This window comes from Phalangium opilio, unplaced genomic scaffold, assembly GCF_054372755.1.
Source record: "Phalangium opilio isolate 3A_F unplaced genomic scaffold, DU_Popi_V2 ptg000045l_1, whole genome shotgun sequence".
In the NCBI taxonomy this organism is placed as follows: Eukaryota; Metazoa; Arthropoda; class Arachnida; order Opiliones; family Phalangiidae; genus Phalangium; species Phalangium opilio.
The window spans coordinates 2,987,509-3,003,945 of NW_028324168.1; the positions used below are offsets into that span (position 1 = coordinate 2,987,509).

General features: G+C 36.9%; 1 protein-coding gene across 2 annotated transcripts in view; it reads right to left on the bottom strand.

Annotated features, from left to right (window-relative positions):
* Window positions 1-16,437, bottom strand: part of LOC149676717 (uncharacterized) — a 105,227-nt gene that overhangs the window by 14,074 nt on the left and 74,716 nt on the right. For both annotated transcript variants that reach the window (XM_089838350.1, XM_089838351.1), the window contains exon 4: window positions 2,057-2,113. The gene's annotated coding sequence lies outside the window, so the exon portion shown is untranslated. The remainder of the gene's footprint in view (window positions 1-2,056; window positions 2,114-16,437) is intronic.

Consider the following 16,437-nt stretch of genomic DNA (forward strand, 5'->3'; position numbering starts at 1 on the left):
TCTCTTAAAAAGCGTTTATCAACTCGGAACACCGCCGAAAACTCACTCTCTCTAGCTCATCGTCTTGCTCTTCCTTTCGTCGTCGTATATATAGTGGAAGAGAAAATTTGGACAAGCTTTCTCTATGGAATCTATACTCTTTTCCTGTCTGGTTCCTGCCGAGGGAGGATACGGAGGTACTAGCGCCATCTCACTATCTATTGACAGGACTGAAACGTACGTCTCAACTCCCCCACCGCACCAATTTCCTTACCAACTTCCGTTTGGTTTCTTGAAGTTAACCGCAAATATGACCTACACTATCCTAGTGTTGGTTTGGTTCTCTCTAGGTGCAGACTTCGCGAGGACTATAATGTCCTTTATGAATTATAAAGTGTGTTAGAGATGGTGACCTATGACCTACACCTCTACAACAAATTTAGTACCATTCTTGGTCAGGCTATCTTGTATGGACAGTTACAAATTTACATCGCGTGGACTATAATGTCCTTTACGAATTAAAAGTGTGTTAGAGATGGTGACCTATGACCTGTACTTCTTCCCGTTTCGTAACTTGTTCAAGGCAAATTTTAGTACCATTGTTGGTTATAGGTTATCTTGCATGACCAGTTACAAATATAAAAAATCACGGACGGAGATAAGCTAATATTTTGTAATCCCAAATTCAAATAATTAAAAACCAATTCGCAACTTAAGACCTCTATCTGACCTTTAACCGATTTTTCCGCAACTAAAACCGAGACTCAGGGTTAGGACTGTTCACGAGCCGAGCTGAGCGAGCTTTTTAAAAGCTCGGCTCGGCTCGAGTCAAAAAAACGGCGGCTCGGCTCGACTCGAGCCGAGCTGGGTCTTGGCTCGGCTCTAGCTCGGCTCGGCTCGAAAATGATCGAGCCGAGCCGAGCTGGCTCGATTAACATATACATGATTAAAAAAAATTGCTACTACTAACGTCAAACTTGAGAATGACTATAAATGCCATCCCATGATTAGGAATGTAGTGGTTCAGTAAACCCCGCTCTTTAAAATATGCTCAAGGTTAGAGACGAGAGATTTTTCCCACGCTTTATTTCATGTAAAGATACAACGGAACGCTATTGGTGGAGAGAATAAAGACTAAAAGGAAAGCACTATATCAGTGACTAAGCTCGCGAGCCGGCTCGCGAGTCGGCTCGGCTCGACCATAAAAAAGCTCGCTCGTTAATTAATCGAGCCGCAAAAGTGGCGGCTCGGCTCGGCTCGAACTCGGCTCGCTCGTCACGAGCCCGAGCTGGCTCGAGCTCGTGAACAGTCCTACTCAGGGTTAGGGTCACCCTAAACTTTAAATCCCTGAATAATATTCCCACCTAGTAACAATGTCCCCATAAAGGTAAGTATATGGGGTCAGAAACTTCTTGTACAGTAGATTCGAAAAAGGAGGACAAACTTCGGTACTTGAAACATGTATGTACTTAAGAACAAGAAAAGGTATTCCAAGGAGAGTTAGGGGATTCTGAACTTCAAGTTGGGAACAACTTACAACAGGGGAGGTTTGAGTGCGGTAGAAGGAAGGCAGAGAGAGAGAAAATAGAGAGTCAAGGGGTGACAATTGACTTGACCTGACAGGTCGACAACATCCTTTCCAAGACGAATGACCTCTCAAAGAACGAAAAGAAAGTTAGGGGTCAAAATCACGGTAACCCCTGAGCTATGTCAACCGGTGGGGGGAGGGGCAGAAGGGTCCTTGTCACGGGAAATGTTACTCTATTTTCATTGGCATTTTTGGTTGACGCGTTTAAAAAGACCTTTCTCCAAAAAAGGTTTCGTGTCAAGTTACATTACGACAAGAAAATTTACAATTTGTAAAGTGACAAATTCAAAGTAACGAATAATTTAAATTCCTCGATAAAAGAGCTAAAATTTGTGATAAATTTGATGCTAAACCAAACGAAAAATAAATACTAAGTCAAAAATATAGGATATTTTAGGACCTTTCATGGAATTATAGGATAATATTATAGGACAGGTTAAAAAAAATATAGAACTTTATAGAAATTATTAAAATTAAACTTAAACTTACCAGTTAAATTAAACAGCCTTCGGAATATAACGTTTCCCACCACATATTTGCAATTTTCTGTGAAAAATGGAACAAAAACACCAAATTAAGTACTTACATAAAAATTCAATAAAAAAAGAAAAGAAAAATTTTAATAAAAACTATTTCACGGGCGCACTTGGCACGAGATTAAAAACAACGAAACCTCATTGACACACATTTCACTCGACAATAAATATGCAAATATCAAATTTCCCTAACCCTAAATTTCAACACATTCCTCTTTACCAAGACTAAAAAAACCCGCGAAAACATTTCTCGAATGACGCCACGCGCGTCTAGAAGAAGCAGGAAATGAGGGCCGTTCATATTCAAAATAACAGAAAAACCACAGAGAAAAATGTCTTTTACAATATAGAATTGTTAATTATTTGAATTTAGTGGGTGGGAGGAAGTCAACGCCTTTCCTAAATGACTCCGAACCTAACGACGTCAAGTACTAAGTATACTTCTCTTACAAAAGGCAGGCGCGAAAAAAACTGCTGATTTTGCAATGAGAGAAGAAAGTTACTAACGCCATACACTGCCAGTCGTAATTTTACATCTGTATGGTTAAGGATGACACGCAAAGGGTTCTGTATTGCTTTTAGCGCCTTTTTGCTGTGTTCTCCTTGTATTTATATAACGCGAGGGTGGTATAGAAGTTCATAATTTAAGGTAATAATGGAGTCAAAATAAACTTTTGCAATTGGTTGATTCAAATTAAGCCAATGAGCAATAATACTTCAACGAATCCCTCTATTATTGCTTCTTGTTTTTAGCGACCCATTCCAAAACCAAGAAAGTATTAAGATACACATCGAGTTATGGACTTTCATTAACACTGGAATAATTAAGACAAAAAATAATAAAAAAAAACCTTCCCGGCCGTGTCTCATATTTCTTCTGTTTATTTGCACGATGTATGTTGGCAGTAACGTCAAAGCTACGTCTAAGTAAACCTCATTATAGTAATAGCGATAGAATTAAAAATATCCGTAGTCAAGTAACGTTGTTTGTAACAGAGGTATAATAATAATAATAATAAAAAAAGGGTAGCGCATTAACCTTAATTTTGCTCTATTTCAGCCCCAGCGCGCTAATTTATTCAATTAAAGGCTCACGTTGTGGGGAAAAGCTGCAAGCGCGTGGCTAGATGAAGGTGCACGTGCCATTAATGCGTTTAAATTGGCTCGTGCGTATGTTACATTTAAGGAGCATAGCCCACTCGATCACGCGCTATGATCTAAGCTACAATGAACAATGGTTAAAACGTATTCAAAATTCCTAAGTTATATTTTGATTGGAGAGAAATTAAGAAATTTAACGCAACATTAGATCGCTGTGATTTGCTGCAACCATAGGTGCAAGAGAGTACTTTAAATTTTTTATAATCATCTTTATTATTAAAGTAAGTCCTTAATTAACCACTGATGTCTAACCAAGTGTCTAATTTCTTTGAACAGGATTCCAACTTTGTTAAAATTCTTAAAATTCCCTGTACTAACTTTTCCAGGTTTCCCTGACCTGTGGCAACCCTCTTAAAATTCAAGTATATATATATATATATATATATATATATAGGTAAGCGTATTTTAAATTTGTTTTAAAATCCCATTACCAAACATCCCAACCCTTAAACCTACTTTCCCATCCTGAAGCAAACGTCCATCAAACTGTTGGAGAAAATCTTCCAATCCAAAGAGAGCTCGCCTAGTAAGATCTCTTAAGGACCTTAGGCCTTCATACCACGTTGCATCTTATAGACCTAACCCTAATTAAGCTCATTTATTCCTGCACCATCTAACCCTTGTTCTCGCTTCCCTCGCATAGAGTTTTCGTTCTAGTTGGTACCGCACCGAATTCGACAAGCATGAGAATTAAATCTTTCATACGAAGTTGGGTGGGGGATCTTATTTGCCAAAAGAGAACGAACTTCCAACGCTGGAAAATTCGCACCGCAAAGTATAAGCGCGAAGAAGGTTTTACTTAGATTGACACTTTAACCCCTAACCCCATTTAAATTATGTTCCCCCCATCTCCCCCTTCTTTATAATTTGGTAAAGCGGAAAAGAGCTTACAGGAAAATCCTGTGCATCTTAAATTTTAAAATATTACGTTGAAACAAGAAGTGATTTCTTGGGAGAAGGTATAATAAATTCGCCACATTTAAAGCTTTATCTGCAATCCAAACGTAGGTCCGGAGTTAATCCCCGCCTCTAAATTACAACCAGCAATTCTCATTGGCTCTTGAAAACTCACGTCAGCGCGACGCGAATGACGAAAATTACCTATTTCCCTACTGAGGAGAGGCGAAAAAGCCCGGCCTCCTTTTACTTCCCCCCCTTGTATTTTGAAAGGGGGACTGGGACTATGGCGCGCGAATACTTAGGCAACTTATACCTTCTCCCTAATAAACTTCTTGGTTGAAAATAGATAATAGTCGAGAAACCAATAACAAATGGTAATTAGACATTGAGGATGTTAACGTATTCCCAGTATGGTTTCCGACGTACTCAAAGCACTGTTGATTTCTTTATATCTACATTCATTGGTCGACCAATCACAATGAGGTCTTTATAATAAGATATTTTCCGTAAGTCTAACACTACCTATACAAGTTCGTAATGCTAGAGACTTACAGCTCGAGCTAGTTCGAGAACGACAAGCGAGAATTGATTGACTACACTCTGTGGTTAATTTTGCAGGACTTCCATCTTCCTACTTAGTCTGCATTACTAAGCCTTTGACATATAGCGCCTGACCAAGCGTCGCTTTACCTCAAATCTATGACCTACCTCTCTCACTTCATGCCAAGCTCCAGTTTGAAACCAGTAACAAACTTATGGAACATATCTAAATCTAATGAACTTATGTTATAATTATTGTGTTAACCATTACATTTATACAGTATATCACAGTCTTAATATGCACTCTATAAAATCATACAAGGGAGGAGGAAAAGGCTTAACGTATGTATCCCAATCTTAGCAACAAAAATCCTTGCGAAACCATTCAATAAAGAATAAATGATGGATTAGGGATGGGGTTCAATCAAAATGATAGGAAAACGGCGGGGGAAACGTTACTTTACGTTACTAAGCTAAAAGTCTATTGTTACACTATCACAGTCCACTGAATAAACCGTATAAAAGGCTTAACTCAAAAGATAGTCCCAGGCTAAAAAAAAAAGGTTAGAACTGGAGCGGCTTTCGTTCGGGGTGCCCTTTCATTGAGGATTATAGTTAGTGGGCAAATGCCCAGTTTAAAGGGGTAGGAAAGTTAACCCTACTTTCTAAAATTTTAAAAATAAGAGGGGATAACAGTTTATTTTAGTGGTAGTAAGGGCGTCGTCAAAAACTATATAAATTTTAAAAAATATACAGTATATTTATATTTCTCTCAAAACATAACCATATATTTTACCAAGAAGTGATATCTAGCTTATTAGGGTCCGGGAGAAGGTATAAGATGCCTAAGTGTTCGCGCGCCATGGTCCCAGTCCCCGTTTCAAAATACAAGGGGGGACGTAAAAGGAGGCCGGGCTATTTCGCCTCTCCTCTCCTCAGTCGGAAAATACGTAATTTTCGTTGTCATTCGCGTCGCGCTGACGTGAGTTTTCAAGAACCAATGAGATGCTGGTTCTAATTTAGAGGCGGGGATTAACTCCGGACCTTAGTTTGGACTGGAGATAAAGCTGGAAATGTGGATGAATGAATTTATACCTTCTCCCTAGAAAACTAGATATCACTTATTGATTTTATAATACCCGACCCCTCGGCCTGTTGTAAATCCCTGGGAAACTGTGTCCTAGGAAAAGGTTTATTCGAACGACATTGATGGATAGTTTTCATCCATAAAACCCATACATACGCTTGTTTTCATTGCAACTATGTAGGTTAAAATTTTGTTTTGTCTAAGTTAAGAGTTATTATTTAAATACGATGGGAAAAATCATTCGGTAATAAAAAAGAAATAAAACAAAATAGTTTAGACGTTGTCTGGATTTATATAAAACAGATTTAATAATGTTAAGTGAGTACTTGGGTTTTTTTTTGGCAGATTGAAAGATTAGGGTCAAAATAGGTCACGTTATAATGTAACAATGACGTATGCGAACCTTATTTTTATATGTATATATTACATTAGGGAAAACCAAAAAATATCGATTCCCATCAAAAAATTCAAATATCGATTGATTTTGTATTGTATTATACCTTCAATTCTAATACCAATACTTTAAATTAATTAGATACATTTAATTAAATTACGCCGATACATATTTCCAATAATCGATATATTAAATTTCACATCTATCTCTATCCAATTATTCGCTACGATGACAACAATGTACTAGCACACTATATCAAAATTTAATATAAAGAAAATTAAAAGAAGGGTATTGTGTGTATTTTTTAGATCCCTTACATAATATGTTACGTTCAAAAAACTTGTTAAAAACTTTGTAGACCTAAAACACTCCGAACGTGTTCAAGTATACGTGAAACGTTTATCCAAAAAAAAAAAAAAAAAAAAAAAAACGCTATAAAATCGATCTCAATTTGTTTTTGCTCCATTTTCAGACAAGAGATTAATAATTTTTGCATAAAAAAAATTAAATTAAAAACAAGGTTTCCCTCTGAAGAGCACAAGTACTTCTCAAACTTTTAAAAATTGAACTATTAAACCTTACCCAGAAGGCTGAAAATTTGTAGGGACGTCACTATTAAGTAGTTAAACAGGCAATACGAAATATTTTTTGATTCAACGGCCATCTTGGAAAATGGCGGCTATATGAGGAAAAAAAAACATTCCTGTAATATGGGTTTTTGGGGTTAGATTTGAGTTTTATAATTACAAATTTAATAACAAAAAGAAAAACACGTTCCGAGTGCATTTCTGCTCAAGTAAATTAATTAATAGATGGCGCTAATAACGATTTTACCCTCCGTGTAAAATCCTTGTCGTTACGGACATACATAAATATCAATTTCAGTAGGCCCACCCTGACTTATTTTGATAGGATGCTGCCTTATACCACAGGGGTATTTTTCAGAACCTTGTCAGCTTGGAAAAAGCGTTTAAAAAAGGTGCCCGAGTCTCTTCATCACTCTAGATTTCGTGGCGGGAATGTGTAAAAGGGCGCGGGAAAGGAAACGAGAAAAAGACAAATAAAAAACAACAACTAAGAAACATAAAACAGGTAATGTTCCGATGAATCATTTTGGATAGGTAAGTAAAGTTAAAAACCCTCTCACCCGTAAGCGTATAAACAGTGCAAACACGTTCACTAACCCCCCCCCCCCCCGGACTCCGACTTTACTGCAAGAAAATATACCCCCATTTTAACATGAATATTGTAAATTTTTCTTTAAGTCTATTTCTTCTTTTATCAAGGATACAAAATACTTGGGGTTTACAACAATCAGGGCCAGAGTTATTAAGCAGAATGATCGTAAACGTCATCTCCATAGGATTAACATGGGATTATTTACACGACACCTTTTAACTCTGGTTCTATAAGAGATACAGGTAAGTCCTTCGAGTATGTTATAGCCCTATTTCCCCGCCTTCCAAAGATACAGGGTAGTCCTTTGAGTCCAAAGATACTAAATACTTGGCCAACACTCGATGCTATATTCATGGATTGAACGTTCAAATTCCTAACCAGTATCCTCGAATCTCTCCTTCACCCCCAATGTTTATTGCTCTCTGTTGGCATTCTTGGCCAGCCGCATTTCGAAACAAACTATAACAAGTACTCCAAAAGTAAAACAGACCGACTAACTGATCCTGGCTGGTGTTGCATTGCTAAAAGTTTTAACCCTGTACTTCCAATTTCAACTTTAATGGGGGCTTGTAAATGGATACTTTTTCCTCTAAGCTATCCCTTAAAATTAAGGATTTTTTTGGCAAGTAACTTTGGAGGCTCGTAGTAACTTGGTTCTATAAGAGATACTGGGAAGTCGTCCTCTCCATAGGATTAACATGGCTTTTTTTGGGAATGCAACTTTCGAGGCTCATAAGCTCTAGTTCTATAAGAGATACAGGGTAGTCCTTTGAGTATGTCATAGCTCTATTTCTTCCCAATCCAAGGATACTAAATACTTGAGGTTTACAACAATTAGGGCTAGAGTAATTAGTCAAAATGTTCAATAACGTCCTCTCCATAGGATTAACATGGGCCTTATTTACACGACACCTTTTAACTCTGGTTCTATAAGAGATACGAGAAAATCCTTTGAGTATGTCATAGCCCTATTTCTTCCCAATCCAAGGATACTAAATACTTGGAGTTACAACAATCAGGGCCCGAGTAATTAAGCAAAATAGCAAAAACATAGAAAATAATTTTTAAGGGTATAATTCGATTAGTCTTAACTTTAAAACCCTAAAAATAGAACGCATTAGGTCCAACCCTAAATTAGTTTCAAAACGTTCTTCTAAAAAAATTCCCACGCTGTATTATAAAACGTGGAGTGTCCCGTGCAAGAGTTATAATGGGGCCCTTAACGCCATTTGGAACTCAATCTAAATTCCACTTTAATCGAATTCAAAATCGTTAATCAAGTGGCGGTGTTGTAACGGTTTCACCCCCAATCCAACACAATGTCAGTCGTCACTACTGCAAATACCATATCCTTAGCCCGTCTTACCACGTACCCCAATGCAAGGTGACCCGGTTAAATTCTCAAAGCGATGACAATTTATATAAAGGGTCCCCCGAATTACCCACTGCAAATAAATTATGGATTTCAACTGGAACCCAATGCGAGGGGGGGGGGGGAGAACGTCAACATGAAATTGGCATTGATGTCTGGGTGATAAGCGAGTCCCTTTAGAGTTTCATAATGGTGCCAAGTTAAGTTGATATCAATATACGAATGCGTTTCCTGTTATAAATTCAATGCAGAGACTCCCGAGAGACGACGGTAGGTTTTGGTTGGCCTTTCCTTTACAATTCCAATATAGCGTATAGCAATATTATATATTTAGTTGCAAATCAAAGTTACAGCGCCCTGCAATGGCTTGTGACCTCCCAATGAATGCATTTAATTCTTACATGAAAATATGGCGTAATACGGTTGCTAAATAAATACAGAATGTTTCCTGATAAGTCTGCAGGCATAAATTGAAGTTCATAAGATATGTTCACCATAAGTTTGTTAATCCCTGGTTACAAACTGGAGCTTGTCATGAAGTGAGTGAGGTAGGTCATAGATTTGAGGTAAAGCGAGGGAGGCCTGGTGAGGCGCTGTCAAAGGCTTAGTACAAAGTAAATAGGTATAGATGGAATTCCCGCAAAACTAACCGAGCGTAGTCAATAGAGAGATTTCACTGCGTAGTACGTCACACCCTTCTAAGTCCTACCACACGGTTTAGGCAGCCATATTGGTAGGTGGGTTTCAGCTTTCCTTATGCAATGAACCCACCAATATGGCGGTATCTTAGCTCCTCCCCCAAACGAAAAGTCTCTATAGGGACTTGGCAGTACTACGTCATGCAACGTCAGGCTACCTTCCACTAGTGCTAAAAAACATACCAGGAGGAGGGGCTTGTATAGCTTTCATTCTGTTAAAAAAAACTTACCATAATGGCGCTGGGGGCGGAGCTAACCCCGAATTGCCAAGTCCCTATTCTCGCTTGTCGTTCTCGAACTAACTCGAGCTGTAAGTGTCTAGCATTAAGAACTTGGCAGTGTCATACTTATGGAACATATCTCAAAAGATCACCCTTCAAATAGTTTTGCATGTATTTAATATTAAATATTCATGAGATAATAAATATATTCATAGTATGCAGTCCATAAATACGGTGAATATTCAAGTTGAAATGGACCGGACGGACCTCGACCGAACTTCTATCTCATTGAAAAATCATTTCGGAATATATTTGACCCCAGCTCTAGCTTAGCGAGTGGAATTCCTACCTTTACTTCATTCGGAATTTGCTCTTTATTATAAGATATATAAAGCCATTTAAAAAGGCTTTGTTATGAGGGTAAATTACGGGTGGATTTGGATCGTATGATATTTAGAAAAAGGAGCCCAAAAATTCCATTCAAAATGCGTAAGGGACACCGTGTGGGCAAAATGCCCCATAATTGCGTTCTCTTCCCTTCCCCCAACGCCCCCCCTCACACCGGTCTCTTCTACAAACTTAGGGTAAAGTGCACGGGAAAATATTCGCCCCTTTTAAATCATTATGGAAATTTAGGAGCTATCTATGGTACAGAGAGAGAAATACTAAAGAAATAATTTTCATCGAAATTGAAAAGGGGTTCGAGAATTATTTGGATATAAATAATAATAGTTCTGTTGGAAATAAAATGATAAGCGACCCTTTTAAAAGTTCGCTAAATTAATTTGGTTGTGATAAAATTTCTGATTCAAATTCCTTCAACTTCCCGATTTTTTCTTGACCCTTTCAACGATTAAATTTTCAACGGAATTTTCTGCTAAATTTTTAATTTTCCGACTTTTTACATCGTTTTATGATCAAATTTACAAATTCAAAGACTTTCCCGTGACCTTTCAGATTCAATATTCATATTCAAAGACCTTTCAGCCCCAATTTTGTTCAAAAACCCCCGATTTTTCCGTGACCTTTCACCCCCAATTTTTTTTTAAAAAAACCCTGATTTGTCCGTGACCTTTCACCCCCAATTTTATTTAAAAAAACCCTGATTTGTCCGTGACCTTTCACCCCCATTTTTTTAAAAAAAAACCCTGATTTGTCCGTGACCTTTCACCCCCAATTTTTTTAAAAAAAAAAACCTCAGGACTTTTCCGTGACCTTTCAGCCCATTTTTTTTAAATAAAAAAACCCCAGACTTTTCCGTGACCTTTCAGCCCATTTTTTTTTAAAAAAAAACCCCAGACTTTTCCGTGACCTTTCAGCCCATTTTTTTTTTAAAAAAAAAACCCCCCAGACTTTTCCGTGACCTTTCAGCCCATTTTTTTTAAAAAAAAAAACCCCAGACTTTTCCGTGACCTTTCAGCCCAATTTTTTTTAAAAAAAAACACCCCAGACTTTTCCGTGACCTTTCAGCCCAATTTTTTTTTAAAGAAAAACACCCCTGACTTTTCCGTGACCTTTCAGCCCAATTTTTTTAAAAAGAAAAACACCCCAGACTTTTCCGTGACCTTTCTGCCCAATTTTTTTTAAAAGAAAAACACCCCAGACTTTTCCGTGACCTTTCTGCCCAATTTTTTTTAAAAGAAAAACACCCCAGACTTTTCCGTGACCTTTCTGCCCAATTTTTTTTAAAAGAAAAATACCCCAGACTTTTCCGTGACCTTTCAGCCCAATTTTTTTAAAAGAAAAAAACCCCAGACTTTTCCGTGACCTTTCACCCCCAATTTGTGTTAAAAAAACCCCCAGACTTTCCGTGACCTTTCAGCCCCATTTTATTTTTTCAACCCCCCCCCCAGACTCTTCCCTAACTTTTACAAACCAAATATTAAATATTTGATTAACATAAAACGCTTCCTATGGCTAGAACACGCGGCTACCCTCTAAATTAATATTTAAATCAGTTAAATCTATTCATCAACTCTAAACCAATAAAGAAGCTCATAATAAAGGGTCTTGTAGAAGTGTTCCACCATTTGCAACCATCAGAAGGAAAAACACATCATTAAGAAGCTGAATAAAAAAATAAAAATCAACTCTCCATCTAGGAAATCATTCCAAAACCATTTTAAAACAATAAAGTGGGCTCTCAATATTGGAAAAGAAAAAAAAAAGAAATAAAACATTTGAGGTGGAAAAAAGCATTAAATATGATAGGGTATCTCCTTCTATCCCATTTCCGATTATGTTAAAACCGCCAATTCAGCTCGAAACGCCCGCCATTGCGAAATAAAAATAAAAAACCTCCTCTCTGAGGAAATAAAGAATTTTCGATCTTTATCGATTCTTAAACTCCCCCCTCTAAAAAAAAGAGACACATTGACCTAAAGAAAATCCATCCTAAGTCGGATGTGAGATTAAAGTTTAAGGGGGTGACCATTTCAGTGCAAAAATACAATATCATACGATAATTATAAAAAGTCGTTTATAAGGAATTTCTCGTGAAAAAGAATAGACCATTACGATATAACCAAGAAGTGATATCTAGTTTACTAGGGAGAATTTATAAGATGCCGAAGTATTCGCGCGCCATAGTCCCAGTCCCCCTTTCAAAATACAAGGGGGGACGTAAAAGGAGGCCGCCAGGCTATTTCGCCTCTCCTCAGTCGGAAAATACGTAATTTTCGTTGTCATTCGCGTCGCGCTGACGTGAGTTTTCAAGAACTAATGAGATGCTGGTTATAATTTAGAGGCGGGGATTAACTCCGGACCTACTATACGTTTGGACTGGAGATAAAGCTGGAAATGTGGCTAAGAGAGAAAGACACTGGGGTAACACTCCGCCTTCAATCTCGCTTTTTGGCGCCTGCGCTGTAGTCTTTTGTATCATGAAAGCGCACAGAGACGGAAACTATGGAGGCTTGTTTTTCTGCATGTAATATTCGTATTGGTCTATTGTTCTTTTCGTTAACCCCTCTAGAAAACCTTCAAAAGCTCTGATATCCCAAAGATATCTAAATATACGCTAATACCATAGCATAGCGGTGACAAGGGTATTGGGGGTGGGGGCTTTAATCCGGATAAACTCAGGTCTAGGAGCTAGCCCTAATCAAGCCCCTGACGGTTGGGCCTCCTTATCCTGTAGAAAATCCCGTTTAACAATAGGCCTATCTCCTCTCTCTTGACGCTTTACGATAGAGATTCTATACGCAACGCCGCTAAGCCTAATCTGTCCATTATTCCATTTCACGCGAATCGATTGATAATAATAGAGTACAATTTGTATTAAATGTTATAGGATTAATCTGTAGTATTTATCGTATCTCTAATAATAACTAAAGGACTTAATTAATTAAGAGATAACTCGAGTTTAATTTCGACTAAATCAATATGTTTTGATAGTTTTAAATACTTAATTGAAAAAAATCGGAATAACATAACAGCTTATAAGTTTGTTTGATTATAGACTAAAACGATGTTTAGGATAGTTTTGAATAATTAATTCGAAAAGTCTGAATAATATAACAGTTATTAAGTAAAGTTTAATTTAGACTGAAGTAATGTTTTGGATATAGTTTTAAATAATTAATTTAAAATCTGAATAATTTTGCAGTTAATAAGTTAGTTTCGTTTAAAATTGGAAAGGCCAGTGTGATGACGTTATAATGGTGGAATAGATAAGTAACTATAGCAACGGGGCGACGACATTATGGTGTACATTTATATAATTCAAGATGTCGCACTAATAACGGATATTTAATATACAGGGTGTTTCTGATAAGTCTGCATGCATAAATTAAGGGGGACGTTCCTTTTGGGAAATCAATTTTGAGTCAAAAATGTAACTTCTATCTCCATTTTGATTCCCTAAGTGACACCGTTTTCGAGTTAAGATTGCGTCCAGAGTATTAATTTTACGGATGACCCCTTAAATTTAATTAAGAAACCGATTTCAAGACAAAGATTTCTAATTTAATTAAGGGGTCATCCCTAAAACACTCTTAAAATCATAACTCGAAAACAGTGTCCCTTAGATCAATCAAAATGGAGATAGAAGTTACATTTTCGACTCAAAATTGACTTCCCAAAGAACATCCCCCTTAATTTATGGCAGACTTATCAGAAACACGTTTTAATGTTTAAAAGTAATTAAGTTCTACACTACGATTAAAACGCTGGGTGGCTAATTGAAAACAGTCAATAAAAACGCCGCGTAAAAGCATAGATGTAAAGTATTTCCACTGAATCATTGCATTACTAAATACATAATGGTCTATTGGCAAAGAAATTTATTATAGTCATTATACCGTAGCGTAAGTTAACATTTACTAATTACAAACATAGTAGATAAGCCATAAAAACGACGAATGGCATAATGTTTCAGTACAGGTAATTACCCGTAAAAATGACACTCGCATACTAGCGGGGGGGGGGACAAAAGAAGGGGGGTTGAAGGTTCCAAAATGCAAACGCAACCTAATGAGACGGAATGTTTAGTACAACGACGACCAAGAGAGAAAAAGTAATTTAATTTTTTATTCTTTTTTTTTAATTCTAAATCCGACTTCATCCATTTCTCTCGAAGATTTAAATGTCAAAGTACCCGACGATTTTAATGCTAACAGCTATTCTAGACATTTTCAAATTATAGCCTACATATTAAAAGGTTTTAGAGATAAAACCTCCTACATTTTTAAATTAAAACTATAACCACATCTCGAAATTGATAAATTGTTAAATTTTCTCCATTTAGGGTTGACATAAAATTTTCAGAATATATTTTTCCCGAATTTGACAAGTTTCCCCAACTATTTCCCTGAGCTTCGCAGCTGGTTTCCCATAACTATTTCCCTAATATTTTATGAACAAAATTTACCAATAGTAACAGTATTTTTATAAAATTAGGGATAGATTTAATTTTAGAAGTAGGAATGGAGAACAGAGTCCCGGACCCCCTTCCACGGGACGGAGGGGAATGAAAGAAGAGGCGGGTCGTAGCGACAGAGGTAAAAAGGAATTACTTATTTTTCGCCGTCCCCGTCAGCAACGTCATCAAAACGTAGTTTAAGTGAGCCAATAAGATAATTTAAACTTTTTGTTACGTGTTGGAGGGAGGGGCTATATACTGGGCTATGAGTCGGACTGAAGTAAATACTCCATTCCTACTTCTAAAATTAATCTATCCCTAATAAAATCAATTGAACAAATTAAATTTTAAAACAATTATCGTAACTTTCAACATTGCAATTTCGGTAAAAACAAAGCAAGTATGATCACAAAAATCGAAGTCCCTGACCTGATATCACAGCCCTAAAATATCTTCCAACGTTCTAAGGCCCTCGTTTATAAATTCTTAATAAAATATAGGCCTACCCTCTTTCATTTAAAACCATCTCCTAACAATATTCCTTGATTCAAATATATTCATTTAAAACGTAATGGGAGGTCTTGAAAGAAATAAAAAAAGGCAAAATCAAGGGAGTTACGACAATTTGCCATTAAATTTCTTTGAAATAACGAATTGTAATTAGACTGACAAAGATGTGGATTGGGAAGGGAGGGGGGTTAAAGAAAAAGGTTTTAAGTGAGGCCAAAAAGGAACGGGGGGGGGGGGAATAGCTAGGGGTAACTTGATTAAATAACGCGTCTTGAGGGACAGAATGGCGCCGAAAGCGACACCTACATCTTAAAAGTGAGAGAGAAAGAAAAAATTAAACTAGCAGAGCGGTTTTTTTTTCTTCTTCACCACCATCATTTCAAGACAGTCACTAATTTTTTCACATTTTTTTTTTTGGTCCTCAAGCGCGACAGATTTAGCAAATCGGCAAAAATCACCCAAAGAGCTGCTAGCGAATTCAGGAGAGTGAGGAAATTTTTTTTAAAAACTTATCTAACAGTAGAAAAAGTCATCAAATTGAATTTAAAAAAATTATGCCTTTAGGGTTCTTTAACCCTCGGTCCCTCAAAAAAACATTTCCTAAATTTTTTTATTTTTTTTTCTCTCTTTGTCAGTGCCCGTTCATTGTAACACTAGAAAGGTTAAGATATATTTCTTACGAATAACCAGAATGACAAGTTATCATAGGAATTACAGTATGCATGAACGATACCGTTTCTTAACCTGTCTATTAATAATAACTGCAGAATATGCAAAACTTTTGTCTTGAATCTTTGAAATATTTCAGAAGGTTCATAAGAAATTTACAAAAAGAAGTGAAATTTTCACATTTCCACGATTTTCCATGAGTTTTAAATAATAACAGGGTTAGATTTAATTTTAGAAGTAGGAATGGAGAACAGAGTAATCTGGGCGCGCGTCAAAGTTCCGGACCCCCTTCCACGGGACGGAGGGGTATGAAAGAAGAGGCGGGTCATAGCGACAGAGGTAAAAAGGAATTACGCCGTCCCCGTCAGCAACGTCATCAAAGCGTAGTTTAAGTGAGCCAATAAGATAATTTAAAATTTTCGTTACGTGTTGGAGGGAGGGGCTCTATACTGGACTATGAGTCGGACTGAAGTAAATACTAACCGTTCTCCATTCCTACTTCTAAAATCAAATCTATCCCTGATAATACCGAAGAAACCCCCAAATAAAATCTCCATCCCTTTTCTACTGTAAAATTTTTCCATGATATGATTCTGAATTTTCCATTAATTTTTTATTATATTTTATTTATTTTTTTTTTTGTTTCAAGTTCTCGCCATGGGGGACTGATGGTGACTTTGTATTGTACAGACAAATGGGCCAGAGGCAACTACTACACTACAACTACAACAACCATTAGCGA